The sequence below is a fragment of the Phascolarctos cinereus genome, unplaced genomic scaffold (genome assembly GCF_003287225.1).
Source record: "Phascolarctos cinereus isolate Bilbo 61053 unplaced genomic scaffold, phaCin_HiC Scaffold_7;HRSCAF=346, whole genome shotgun sequence".
NCBI classification, from domain to species: Eukaryota; Metazoa; Chordata; class Mammalia; order Diprotodontia; family Phascolarctidae; genus Phascolarctos; species Phascolarctos cinereus.
In genome coordinates this window covers 185,841,895-185,855,734 of record NW_027556180.1, presented here as the reverse complement: position 1 = coordinate 185,855,734, position 13,840 = coordinate 185,841,895, and positions in this window count along the sequence as shown.

Below are 13,840 nucleotides of genomic sequence, written 5' to 3'. Positions count from 1 at the left end.
GAGTTCTGTTGAGCATGGAAGACACTTTACTCTTTTTTTTTTACTAGTCATGATTTTGTATTTTCATACTGAAAAAACCTAGAAGAAATGATAAGTTGGTAAAGAATGAATCTACTTGAGTAAGAGTGAGTTTAATTTCAGGCTGGAAAATGTTACACTTTAAATATACAGTTTCCTGCATTCCTATTCACCTTGAATAGAAGAATATGGGTCCTAGTCCCCATTTACTAAATTATCATTGTCCTACAATTCATATACAAACTTTTAACAGGCATTTTAATCTTATGGAATTTAACAAATGACACACAGTGCAACATAAAGGTAGGAAAGTTAGCATCCCTGTATTGGGTACATGTTGATTACAATCCCACGCAACAAAGGAAAACGAACTCATGATTTTGCTCTCAGAATCTGATGGAAGAAGAAGAACAAAGGAAATCTGTAGAAAAACAGTTTGTGGGATTCAAAAAACTGCAGGGTTTGCGTATTGGAAATGCTATACTACTAATACCAACACCGGTGGAAGGTGATTCTTGCTGCTATGTATAGCAAGTAGAGAGAGTGGGGAGGCAGTTGTGCAGGGGTAAACATTTTATAATAGAAAAAAAAATGAGGTATTAGGAATCTGAGTCAAGGTAGTGAGAAAGAGGATAGCTAAATCAATAAATAAACAAGCATTCAGTGAAGAGGCATGGCACATGCCTGTGCTAGGTGCTGGAAGTACCTTGCCTTTCCGGAATCTCACCTTCAAGAATCAGAGGGGACAATAATGTGTGTATGTATGTATGTATGTATGTATGTATACACATATAAAAGCATATACGCAATATTTGGCAAATAAATACAACTTTGGGAGGGATGGGACTAAGAGCTAAAGGAATCATGTAGAAAGAGGTGCTTGATCTAATTCTTGAAAGAAACAAGGGATTCCAAGAGTCAGAAGTGGGGTGAAGCACATTCCAGGTATGAAGGATAAATTGCCATTAAAAAGTCATGGAGATGAGAGAGTGTTGTGTATGAAGAGTAGCAAAAAGACTCTTAATAACTCACTTTTGTAATAATGTAATTGATACTAATGCACAGAAATGGGACACATGCATAGAAATTAACTGAGGTATAGGGGGATGGGAGTCAGGGTGCTGATGGGGGTGCATGCATGTGTGTGTATCTGTGTGTGTGTGTGTGTGTGTATCTATGTGTGTGTATGTGAAGGCATGAAAGAGGGGGATAGAGAAGGAAGAGGAGAAAAACAGAGAGAGACTAGAATTGAGAGACAAAAAAAGAGATAAGAATTAGAGATTATTAAAAGTCAGGGCACCATAAGGATACTATTATCACAACATTATTTAGTCAATCAGTCAATCAACTGGCATTTATTAAGCCTGTACCATATCCCAGGCACTGTGCTAAGATCTGGATATGAAAAAAAAAAACAGTTCCTACTTTCAAGGAGCTCACAGCCTAATACAGAAGCTGATATACAAGCAACTGTGTGCAATTGAGATAAATATAGTGTAAATTAGGGATAATTTTGGAGTGAAGGCACTAAAATTAAGAATAACTGGGAGAGTCTTCTTGCAGAGAAGTAGAACATTAGCTCAAACTTGAAAGAAACTAAGGGGTAAATTTGCAGAGGGAGAGAGTTCCAGGCATAGGGGACAGCTATCAGAAAATGAACTGTCATTTGTGAGGTACAGCAAGAAGGCCAGTACCACTGGAAAGCTGGGTAACAGATTTACTTTGAGGAAAGGCTGAATTGAATGCAAATTGAAAATAGCTTAACCAGGATCTCTTTTTTCACTTTTTTTTAAAATTAGCTCTTGCTGAGATAACATCTTTCTATGATAACTCAAAGGAAGGATTGTTCTCTATGCTCTCCAGATTCTTCAGTAAGAGCATAAATTGAAGAGACCAATTGAATCATTCCTAGACAAAAAGTATTTAAGTGAAAACTTCTTTAAGTGGAGTTGTAAATTGTTCTTCCTTTCTGAGACAGTGAAGTAGCAACACATCTTTCAAATCTGAGCACTGAAGAGCTGAAATTTAAGTGACTTCACAGTTCACTAAAAGATATAAATGGAAAGAAAATGCCAAAAGATTCCTGCAGAGTGTGTTCAAAACCAATTCTCAATTCAATAAAACAAACAGTGTCTATTATTTGTTATTGTAACTGGGTTTAGGAGTCAAGATCCCAATGCTGATCAGGTCCTACTCTGCAACTTATAGTCCTGGAAAGTTGCCTGACAAATTAAGGCATTTGTCTAACATCACAAAGACCACATTGCCACTCTAACCATTTGTCTATCTTGTCTCTCCAAATATTATTATCCTCATTTTGCACATGAAATCGATGCTCAGAGAGGTTAATTGACATACCCAGGGTCAAAGAGTTAGTATATATCAGATCTGGGGCTTGAATCTAGATCTTCTAACTCTGAGAACCATGCTGTCTTGGCTGAACCATGTTGCCTTTGTCCCTGCCTTTCTAGTTAGGATTCACTTGGGAACACTAACACATTTCTAAGATCCTTTTAGGGAGACTTCTCAAATATCAAGGTGACTTATTTGACTGGATGAAGAACAGTTCAGCTGAAGCTAAAGTAATTTACTCAGTTGTAAGGGAAAGGGAAGTGCTATCTGATTTCTGACAAAGATAAAGTGGTTCCCAGGAGCAGTTTTGTACATGGTTCCAAAAACCCAAATGATTCAAGACTGTTGCCATTTGTTTTGCCAGTTCAGACACTTGGTGCATCCAGACAAAATATCTCTCAGCAAGATGCCTTTGATATAAAAACCACTGAAATTTAAATATCAAAATGTAGCTCTTTGGCCCAGCAATAATCCTCCATGTGGGAGGCGTGGATGTGATCTCCAGTCCTTGGGCTTGCAGCATCTGGAAATAATACTTGTGTCATGGCAATACTTGATGCTGTCACAGTGGATTTGAAGGGAGATCCTCAGTGTACTTTTCAATCCATTAATCCTTGCAACACCTCGGTGAGGTCAGTAAATCTTTCTGGCCAGAGGAACTAAGAGCAACGAAAATGGTAATGGGAACCGTACAGGTTACACAAATGGCATGAGGGTGGAAGGAAATCCTTTTTCCTTAGGAGAGCAAGACATTGCAGCTGGATTGCTTAACTTTATTTTAAAACTCAACTGACAAAATCATTAGCAACATTTTAAAGAAACACAATTGAATATAATTGAGGCTATCATCCAAAGTTTTAGAAGCTAACACTCGTTGGGGCTTTAGGAATTGAGAAATAAATTGTGAATTAAAGGGCATGCTTCTGACATATTCTGTTGCGCCTTCCGTAATAAGGCACTGAATCAATGAGGCCAGAATCAAATGCCAAGGAATGGGTAGTCAAATGTCTGAAAATTGGTGGGTGGTTTTGACATCTGTATTTGGGTTATTATCGTACCTTACCTCCAAGTGTTACCCAATTTAATGAATAAAATCACTTTTTTGCATCTGTTGTGTACATTTCCTCTCAATGAATGATATTGTATGCTGGTTGATGATATGAAGATATTTTTAGAACTAATGCAAGTCACCTTTATTAGTTTTAGTCAATATTTACTCATTTTTAAATAGATCTATTAGGGATAACCTAAAAGGGGATATTTGACAGTTAGAATAAACTTGGTATATTTTTTGGCTTATGGAATTAAGATTACATAGACTAGCCACTTAGTTATTGTGGGAATTTAAGAATTCATATCATCATAGATTTAAGGTGTGGAATTTTGCCAATGAGAGAACTGAGATTCAGAAAGCTCAAGGATTTGCCCAGGGACATAGAGCTAGAAAGTATCAGAGTGGGGTTTTAACTCTGGTCTGACTCCAAGTTCAGCATTCTGTCCAATATAGCAAGATCATCTCTGATTTTACGTTTCTGAAGTATCCATCATCAAACTCTCAATATTTTCCTAAAATTAATGCTATTTGTTCTAATTACTATTCATTAGAATGTCTGTTTATAATTATGCCTATGCTAAGCTAAAAACATTTGTAAATTATTTAAAATATAAAATTTAATGTTTATAGAATTTTTATCTCAGTGAGGCAGCCTTAACTCACAGATCTCTAATTTGTAACTCTTTCAAAAATCAAAAATTAAATTTCAATAAAACATATGATCTACACTTTCTACGCACAAGTTTCCATGCTACACACTGAGGAAGATGTTAAGATAAATAAGACACAGACCCTCCTGTGCAACAGATGATAGTCATGCAGGGGAAACTAGGCATAAACTATATAGGCATATAACTATAAAGCAAATTAAAAAGTGATAAATACATAAAAACTTCAAGTGCAGGCAAAGTGCTATTTGAATTTAAAGGAAGATCACTTCCAACTTGAAGAAGGTTTTGTGGAGGATGTAGCAATTGAGTTGGACCTTGAAGGACAATAAATGGCAACTATTTCTCATTTATTAAAAATGTAACAGTCCTCCCCTCAAAAAGCTTACATTCTCTAAATTCTACCAAGTTTAAATAAGTTTAAGACATATAGGCAACAAACGAATGTATCAGCAGCTAAGGCATGGTACTTAGGTGAATAGGGAGATCATTCCAAGTGTAGAGGTCAGCTAGTACAAATTCAAGGAGCAGGGGGATGAAACATCATGTCTGAGCAACAGTAAGTAAAGTGTAGCAGGATCCTAGAGTGTGTACGGATGAATCAAGTATAAAAAGCCTGGAAAGGTAAGATTAGGGTTAGTGCGAGGGATCTGTCACTCTCGGTTATGCTACCCCCATGCTGTAAGCTCCTTGTACATACTTCTTCTCATGAAGAGAATCCAGGAAGTTCAGAAACTTGTCATTCAGATAATATGGAATCTGACTAGATTTTTCACCATTCAGCTCAAATACAGGTTCCAACGTATAGGGCAAACACTAAGACACATAACACAGCACTCCCACCACCATGACTACCACACACGCATAAGTGTTCATGCAATGTATTGAATCTCCACATATCCTCTAAGGCTGCAGACTCCAGGTTTAACAGACACTGATCCTCTTAAGCACCACTGCTATCCAGAAAGCTTCTCACACTCATTTACACATAGCACTTTTAGGATCCTCTCTCTGTCTCTGTCTCTCTCTGTCTCTGTCTGTCTCTGTCTCTCTCTCTCTCTGCTCTGTCTCTCTGTCTCTTTGTGTGTGTGTGTGTGTCCCCACACCCCTTCCCTCTTCTGTTAAGGGTTAGTTTCTTCCATCATGTGTCTAATATCAGTGGTAAGTGCACTGCTGTTTTGTTTGATTGTTTTTTTAAATTGACTTGAACTATGATTGGCAGCTGACAACAGCTAGGCATCCTCCACAGTCTTGGGTGTGCAGCTGTTCCTCTTTTGCTGGTGTTCTTGGGCTTTTAACAGCAAGATTATGGAAGACCTTGAAATATCATGCTAAGGAATTTGGCCTTTATAAACACTGCAGACAGCCACTGAAGGTTTGTTTGTGGGGTACTTAGTACATAGTAGATGCTTATTGACTGATGATCCAAGCTCTGATTTTTAGAATATGAATCAGTGTAGGATGGATTGGATCTGGGAGAGACTGAAGGTAAGATCTTAGGTAGGAAGTTAATATTTCAGTTCAGGAGAAACAGTAGCAATGGGAAGAGAAAATGGAAGTAGATGTGAGAGATATTACAGAGGTAGAGTTTATAAACTTTGTCACATTTTGAAGGCAAATTATAAAGGATGTGTTGATGATTTGGAGGTTTGGAGAATGGGGTAGCTCAGGTAATACTGGTTCCATTAAACAGAAATAATAACTTTCTAAAGCCTAAGTAATAAAGTATTAATATTAATTAAGGGAGCAATTCAAATGTCCTAAAATATACAGAGTATGGTCTGTGCCCTCTAAGAGCTTGCTATATCCCATAAATATGTTTCCTAGCATAATTATTTCTTTTCAATGCAATAATGTATTTAATGATATAACAAGACAGGAGATAATCTGTTCTTATACGCCTTTTTCAAAGTGCAAATCTTTTTCCCATTAACATTTTAGAAGTCTGACTTTGTCTTAAATGGCACATTATTTCAATTCAAAACTTCTTTAGTCAGATGACAAGAAGGTTATTATCAATGATTTCCAGATTTTTGTGGTACTCTTCATGCCAATTACACAGGACAGTAAAGCTACCTTCTTTAATAATATCAAATAAGATTCTTTTAATAGGAAAAAGCAGTTGCCTTTTTCCATAATCTGCCTTTTAATATACATGTCTTTTTAAATAGTAATATTTCCCTTTTGCATCATAGCTCCAAGGTACAAAAGCTTTAGCTACTTTTATTGTTGAATCTTCAAGTGATTTACAGACTCAGCCAGTTTCTCCTATTTAAATTCCATTTACCTATCACACACTGCATATTGCACAGATGTGATGACATAATGCAGTCCTGTCAAATACCTTTCCTGAAATTAAACTGCCATATTATGCTTTTGTACCCTGTGGTCATTGCAATACAGATTAGGTAGGAAATGGACCAAATGTGAAAGGTATTTTTTTTCCCTTTCCTATAGTTCTGAACCGTTCTGCATTTTCATTTCAACCAAAACCTAGCTATCTGGAACTCACAGGGAATGAGTTGCTCTGGATAGCTGAATTTTCCAAATAAGCTGAAGAAGGTTTTTCTCATTAAGCCACCAAACATATTTTCACCATTTTGTACAGAAATCTTTTTAAAGTGTATTGCATACATTTACAAACCATTACATATCACTCTTGTTTTGTAAATATCCTGAATATAATTCACCCTTTTCCTGGGATTCCTAGATCCCTTCTAGGCACAGGTCAGGGGCTACCTCCTTCAAAAGGCCTTTTCCAATCCCTTCAATTATTAGAGCCTCCTACATTCTAAACTACTCTATTTACTCTGCATATACTTGATATTTCCTTATCTGTGCACATTCCATTCCCTCAGTAGAATAGGGACAGCTAGGTGATGTAAGAGTGAGATTAGCAGGCCTGAAGTCAGGAAGAACTGAGTTAAAACCCATCCTCAGATACTCATTATCTGTGTGACTCTGGGCAAGTCACTTAACTTCTGTTTGCCTCAGTTTCCTCATCTGTAAAATGGGGATAATAATAACACCTATTTCTCAGGACTATTGTAATGATCAAATGAGATATTAGTTATGTAGTGCCTAGACACAGTAAGTGCTATGTAAATGTTAGCTATTACTATTAGAATGTAAACTACTTGAGGACAGGGACTTTTTAGTTGAGGGTGGTTTTTTTTGTCTTTCTATCTCTATAGGCTAAAACCAGCCCTTTCACATAGCAGACACTTAATAGATGTTTGTTCACTTGATCTTGACTTATATTCATTAACATGAATATGAATTATTGCCTTACACTGAAATATAGTGACTAACTTGCTCTGAGAGTCATTTTTTTTTCACCTTGAAGAATGTTATGTCAGAAGTAGGAAATTTAGACATCATCTTGTCCAACCCATTCATTTCACAGGTGATTCATCCAATATCACACAGCTAGTTAGTGGCAAAACCAGGACTGGAATCCATGTATCCTCAAGGCATGCAGTTCCCAATTTCATCTACACTTAAAACCTGGGCTTATTTTTTCTGCTTTTCTCTTGTTTGTCCCATTTTTTGCTCCGAAAACCCCTGCACCTTGTTTCATTTATCCATTGAATGACAGTTAAAAGAATGAAATTATGACTGATTCTGAACAAGCCACCAAAACACAATTTTGATCAAAGATGAAGACTTGCTACAAGAGCATTGCCACTTTGGTTAATTAAAGGATGAAATTCAATCGAAAAACCATCTCATTTACATGAGGTCATAAATGCAAAAACATTAGCTATTGTACAAAAACCGGATTTTGTTTTGTGAAAGTGATCAAATATTGTGAAAGTTATCAAAATTTATCTCAAATTAAGATTACCTTTGTTATTTGAAAACATAAGTTTGTCTTTTGCAAAATTACTATTAACTTTGTAGTTTTACTTTGTCTTTAATGTAGTTGACTGCACTGACTGGCTAGTAAGATCTAACTCAAATCCCTTCCAGAGACTGCTCAGTAGAGCAGACCTCAGTATAAGTTTATAAAAAAACAGTTAAAAGAAATCTAATGGAAATCTCTGATGCAACTACTTGAGATAAAAGGTACTTACTCTTAAAATTTTAATAAATTAGCCAATAAAAAGTTAAGGGTGCTATAAATTTAGTTACCAAAAATATTAAAGGAAATACTAATTCTACTGACAATAAAAGTAGGGTTACGTAGTAGATAGAGAACTAGTCATAGTGGGAAAAGAACTGAGCTGGGAAGACCAACTACCTCCCACATATAGCTTCTGTGTTACCCTTAAGAGTGACTTAAACTCTCAGTGTCCCAGGCAAATCTCTAAAATCTAAGTCCTTAAATTGGTAGAGATAAATTGCTCCTCAGTAAATTTCCTTACTGGGAACTGCTTAATCCAATGAAATCACATGTCATAGAATTACCCTTTGCAGGATTCTCTTCTTTCATTTTCTCTCACATTTACCCTCTGCCTATTGTCTTCAAATTATCTATCTCACCTGCACTTAGAGTCTTGACTACTCATTTTTTCCCCTTTTTTTTTTACTGTTTGTCTCCATTCTGCTTCTGAAACCACCTTTATCTCTTCTACCATATCTATTGAGCTTATGTAGAAAGAATAGCAAATTTAATGAAAATATAGATGATTCTGCATAAGCCATGTCTTCTTTATTATTCTAAAGCACAAATTTGCCTGGAAGTATAGAGTAGAGGAGAAGTATTCCTAAAGCGAAGGCACTGGTTGAGCAACAAGGCTGGGAAAAGCTTTGTGTAGAAGATGGGATTAGAGGTTGAGTCTTGAAGAAAGCCAAGGAAGTTGAGTCTGAGTTGAAGGGACAGAGGATTCCAAGGTTCAGGGTCAGCCCGTGGGCAAACACAGAGTCAATTGATGGAATAATGTAGTGCTGTGTGTGAGAAGCAATAAATAGGCCAGTATAGCAGTGTCATAGAGTACGTGCAGGAGAGTAAAGTGTAAAAAGACCGAAAGGTAGGAAGAGATCAGATTGTGAAGGGCTTTAAATGCCAAATGGAGGAGTTTATATTTGATCTTAGAAATAGCAATGAACCACTGGAGTTTAAGGAGGGAAGGTGACCTGGTCAGACCTGAGCTTTAGGAAAATCACTTTGGAATTTGATGGGAGGTTGGATTGGTATAGAGACACTTGAGTCAGGGAGACCAATTGAAAGGAACCAGTGACCTGCGGCTAAATGTCCAGCAACCAGCTTTCAGGAGGGAGAATGTATGCATTACATGCTTTTAAATTATTAAAAAAAAAAAACCCTAAATGGGGTCACGAAGAGTCAGACACAACTGAAAAAAAACTCAACTCGTTATTAACATCTTTCCATCATGTCCTTGAGTCTAGACAATCAATAAAACAATAAATCAAGTTCTAATTTGTAGCACTTGCCCATTTCTGAGGTGTAAAACCTCACATTGTTTCATATCACAGCTATGTCCAGATTAGGATGAATAATGAACCCCCTCTTCCCTCATTATTTGAATTCACACTGCATATTTCATTGTACTGGAGTCAATTACCTTACTTTACATAATTTTGACTGTGAATAATATGAATTTGAATACAAACTACCACTTCTGGGGATTCATTATCCATTATTCTCATTAATAAGAACCTCAGCACTCTCTCCTTTCCACTACAACTTGCCTGCTACCTATTTACAGGTACCATATGTTCCTTAGGTGGCCTCAGTGGCTTTGATCAATCCCTAGCTTCCTTCTCACTAAAGCTTTTAGGTACTACTTCCTATCTTCCTTTGATAATTTCCTCAGTTTCAGTACTTTTTCACTGTTAAAATTACTTTATACTACTTTATCTGCATAAACTTTGTGTTTACTTACTTGTGTACTTATTACACCCCTAGAAGTTTCTAGGGCACAAGAACAATTGTATTTTGTCTTTGTATCCCTGGTATAAAATACAGGGCCTTGCATATAAAAAAAAAATTGTTGAGATAAGTGAATTAGTGAAAAGGAACATTTACTAAGTACTTAACTAGCCGAGGATATAGAGACAAAATACAAGACAATCCCTGCCCTCAAAGAGTAATTTTAAACAAGAAGACCAAACATAATAGCAGATTGGTAGCCAGGGAAGTGTAATCTGATATCAGAAGTTCTAGGAATGGTGAGTAGAGTGACAGGACAATTGATTGACATTAATATGGCAGGAAGAAGCCAGAAAACAGTGTGGTGTATCCAGGGTTGGCTATAAATAGTGAAAATATATCAAAAGCCCAAGTCCCCAGGGCAGGAGCTGGAGTTCAGAATATGAACTGAATTAAATTGTGTATGAATGCCTTGGAATGTCCTACTTGACTTACTTGGCCAAAAATATAGGTGTAATTCAAACTGCTAATTCTGAATATTATATATAATAATACTATTTATTATTACTATTATTGTTATTAATCTGTCATATAAATTAAAGCTGTTCCTCTATCGTTAACAGGTTTTAACATTTAACATTTTAAGCCCTTTTTTCCTAGTATGGGTAGTATATTTGCACTATTTTCTAAACTTTCCACTTGAACAGCCTGAAGACTAATGGCAAAACAAATAAAATCTAAGTGGAAATGGTTGTATAAGTCTATGACTCTGAAACAGAACAAATGATCATAGGAGCATAAATTGAGAAGTGGAAGAGGCCTCAAGCTGTCTGATCTAACCCTCTCATTTTATAGATAAGGAAACAGACCAAAAGGTGTTAAGTGACTTGTTTAAGGTCACACAAGTAGTAAATGACAGAGGTAGGATTTGAACCCAGGTCATTTTATTTAAACTGATTTACAGGAAGATTGAATTCTTAATTCTTGTATAATCAACTGAGCTAGCCAGGGGAAGGAATGTACTAAAATTAACTGGTGGTCAGATAACTTAAAGTGTCTCTAATCATCTAGAATGGATATAATTAGAATTACTTGTCTTTAGTAAATAAAACTGAGATGCGATCTTAAGTAATTTTTTTGTGATGTCTTAGTATACTAGATAATTAATCAAGATCATCCTTAGGTTCCTTGAAATTAAGACATGATATAATTATGTACAGTCAGGTTTATATTTTAGACCCTCAATCACAAAGTGAGTATCAATTAATGAGGTATTGTTGAATGACCACACAATAAAACAATCCTGTCCAAAGTTAGACGGCAGGAAATACTAACAATGTTCTCAGAACTCAGAGATTTTACAGTAGACACCAGTCACTACATTAAGGACTGCATACCTAACAGCATACCTACTTTGCTATTTCTAAAAATTGGAAATATGATAATTAAATCCTACACTACTAGGTGTATGATACTGTTTCCATTTTTGCAGTTGCTCCCAGGAGATAAGCCCATAGGCAGAGTAGTTAGAGTTGACTGATTTTTGTGCACTAACTAGGGAAAATCAGCAAATACATATCTCTGCACTGCAAATTGGCTGAGAATACATGTAAAATATAAATGTTTTATATTTTGCATTAATATTTTATATTCTGTGGGGTTTTACATGGTTAATTACCTACTACAAACCTGTTCTTATAAATTAAATATAATCTAAATAATACAAAAGATGTTCAAAGCCTTGTAAAACATCTCACAAAGTTCTATCACATTTCTTCCTCTGAGAGCTTATTGCCATACATGATCTGACTCGATTGTGGATGTAATGTTGAAATACTAACAACCATGATTTTCCCCTTATTTAACAAGTAATTTGCATTCAGACTTGCATGAGGCTCTTTTATCATACCTTTAAATATCAGTTCAACATTTCTGCCTAGATGAAACCAGAGAGAAAGATGGAAAGATAATTGTGGATAGAAAAAGAATATTTAAGAGGAGGTGAGGGAAAGGAAGAGCAGGAAAACCTTCCTTTTATCTCTACCTGGATACACCATGGCTTTCTCCTAAACATGTTAAAAACAGAACTTGTTAACTTTCCCCCTTAGCTTACCTTTCCTTCTAATTTCCCTAGTTCTGTGGCGGGTATTACTGTTATTCTTGTCATCTAGATTCACCAACTAGTAATCATCCTCAGCTCTTCAATCTCAAAACCACCCCACCCCCATATCCAATCAATTGCTAAGTTTTGTTGATTCCACTTCCTCAGTGTCTCTTATCACTCCTTGTAGGTCTCCCTGACTCTAATTCTTCCCCCCCCATCCATCCTCCACACAACTGCCAAAATCATATTCCGAGAGAATAAGTCTGACCATATCACGCTCCTACTCGACAAGCTTCAGGGCCACCCTATTGCCTTTCAGATAAAATCCAGTTTCCTCTGGGTTTTTTTTTGGGGGGGTTAATTTAATTTATTTATTTGTAGTTTTCAACATTCAGTTCCATAAGATTTTGAGTTTTAAATTTTCTCCCCCTATCACTTCTTCCCTGCCTCCTCCCATGAGACAGTGTACAATCCGAGATAGGCTCTACACATATATTCATGTTAACCATATTTTCCCATTATTCATGATGTAAAGAACAAGTAGTACTAATGGAAGGAACCATGAGAATGAAGCAATAAAACAAAACAACAAAGGAAAAGGAGAGCAAATAGAATGCTTTCCATCTGTATTCAGATTCCATATTTCTTTCTCTGGGTGTGGATAGTAATTTCCATTATGAATCTTTTGGAATTGTCTTAGATTCTTGTATTGCTGTGAAAAGCCAAGTCTATCAAAGTCAGTCATAGAGCACTGTGGCTGTTACTGTGCACAGTGTTCTCCTGGTTCTGCTCATTTCACTCTGCATCAGTTCATGTAAGTCTTTCCAAATATTTTTGAAGTTGGCCTGCTCATCATTTTTTGTAGGACAATAATATTCCATTACATTCATATACCACAACTTGTTTAGCCATTCCCCAATTGATGGGCATCCTCTTAACTTCCAATTCTTAGCCACCACAAAAAGAGCTGCTATAAATATTTTTGTACATGTGGGTCCTTTTTCCATTTTTATGAACTCTTTGGGATACAGACCTAGAAGTAGTATTGCTGGGTTGAAAGGGTATGCACAATTTTATAGGCCTTTGGGCATAGTTCCAAATTGCTCTACAAAATGGTTGGATCATTTCACAACTCCACCAACCATATATTGGTGTTCTAATTTTCCCACATCTTCATCATTTATCATTGTCCTGTTTTGTCATGTTAGTCAACCTGATAGGTGTAATGTGGTACCTCAGAGTTGTTTTGATTTTCATTTCTCTAATCAGTAGTGATTCAGAATATTTTTTCATATGACTATAGATAGCTTTAGTTTCTTCCTCTGAGAACTGCTTGTTCATATCCTTTGACCATTTATCAATCGGGGAATGACTTGTATTATAAATTTGACTTAGTTCTCTATATATTTTAGAAATGAGACCTTTATCAGAGACACTGGTTGTAAAAGTTCTTTCCCAGTTTTCTGCTTTCCTCCTAGTCTTGGATGAATTGGCTTTGTTTTTGCAAAAACTTTTCAATTTAATGTAATTAATGGACAATAGACTATGGACAATGTAATGTCCATTTTGCATTTCATAATGTTCTCTGTCTCTTGTGTGGTCATAAATTCTTCCCTTCTCTGTAGATCTGAAAGGTAAACTATTCCTTGCTCTTCTAGTTTGCTTATAGTATCAGTCTTATATCTAAATCATGAACCCATTTTGACTTTATCTTGGTATAGTGTGTAAAATGTTGATTGATGCCCAGTTTCTGCCATATATTTTTCCAGTTTTCCTAGCAGTTTTTGTTAAAATAGTGATTTCTCATC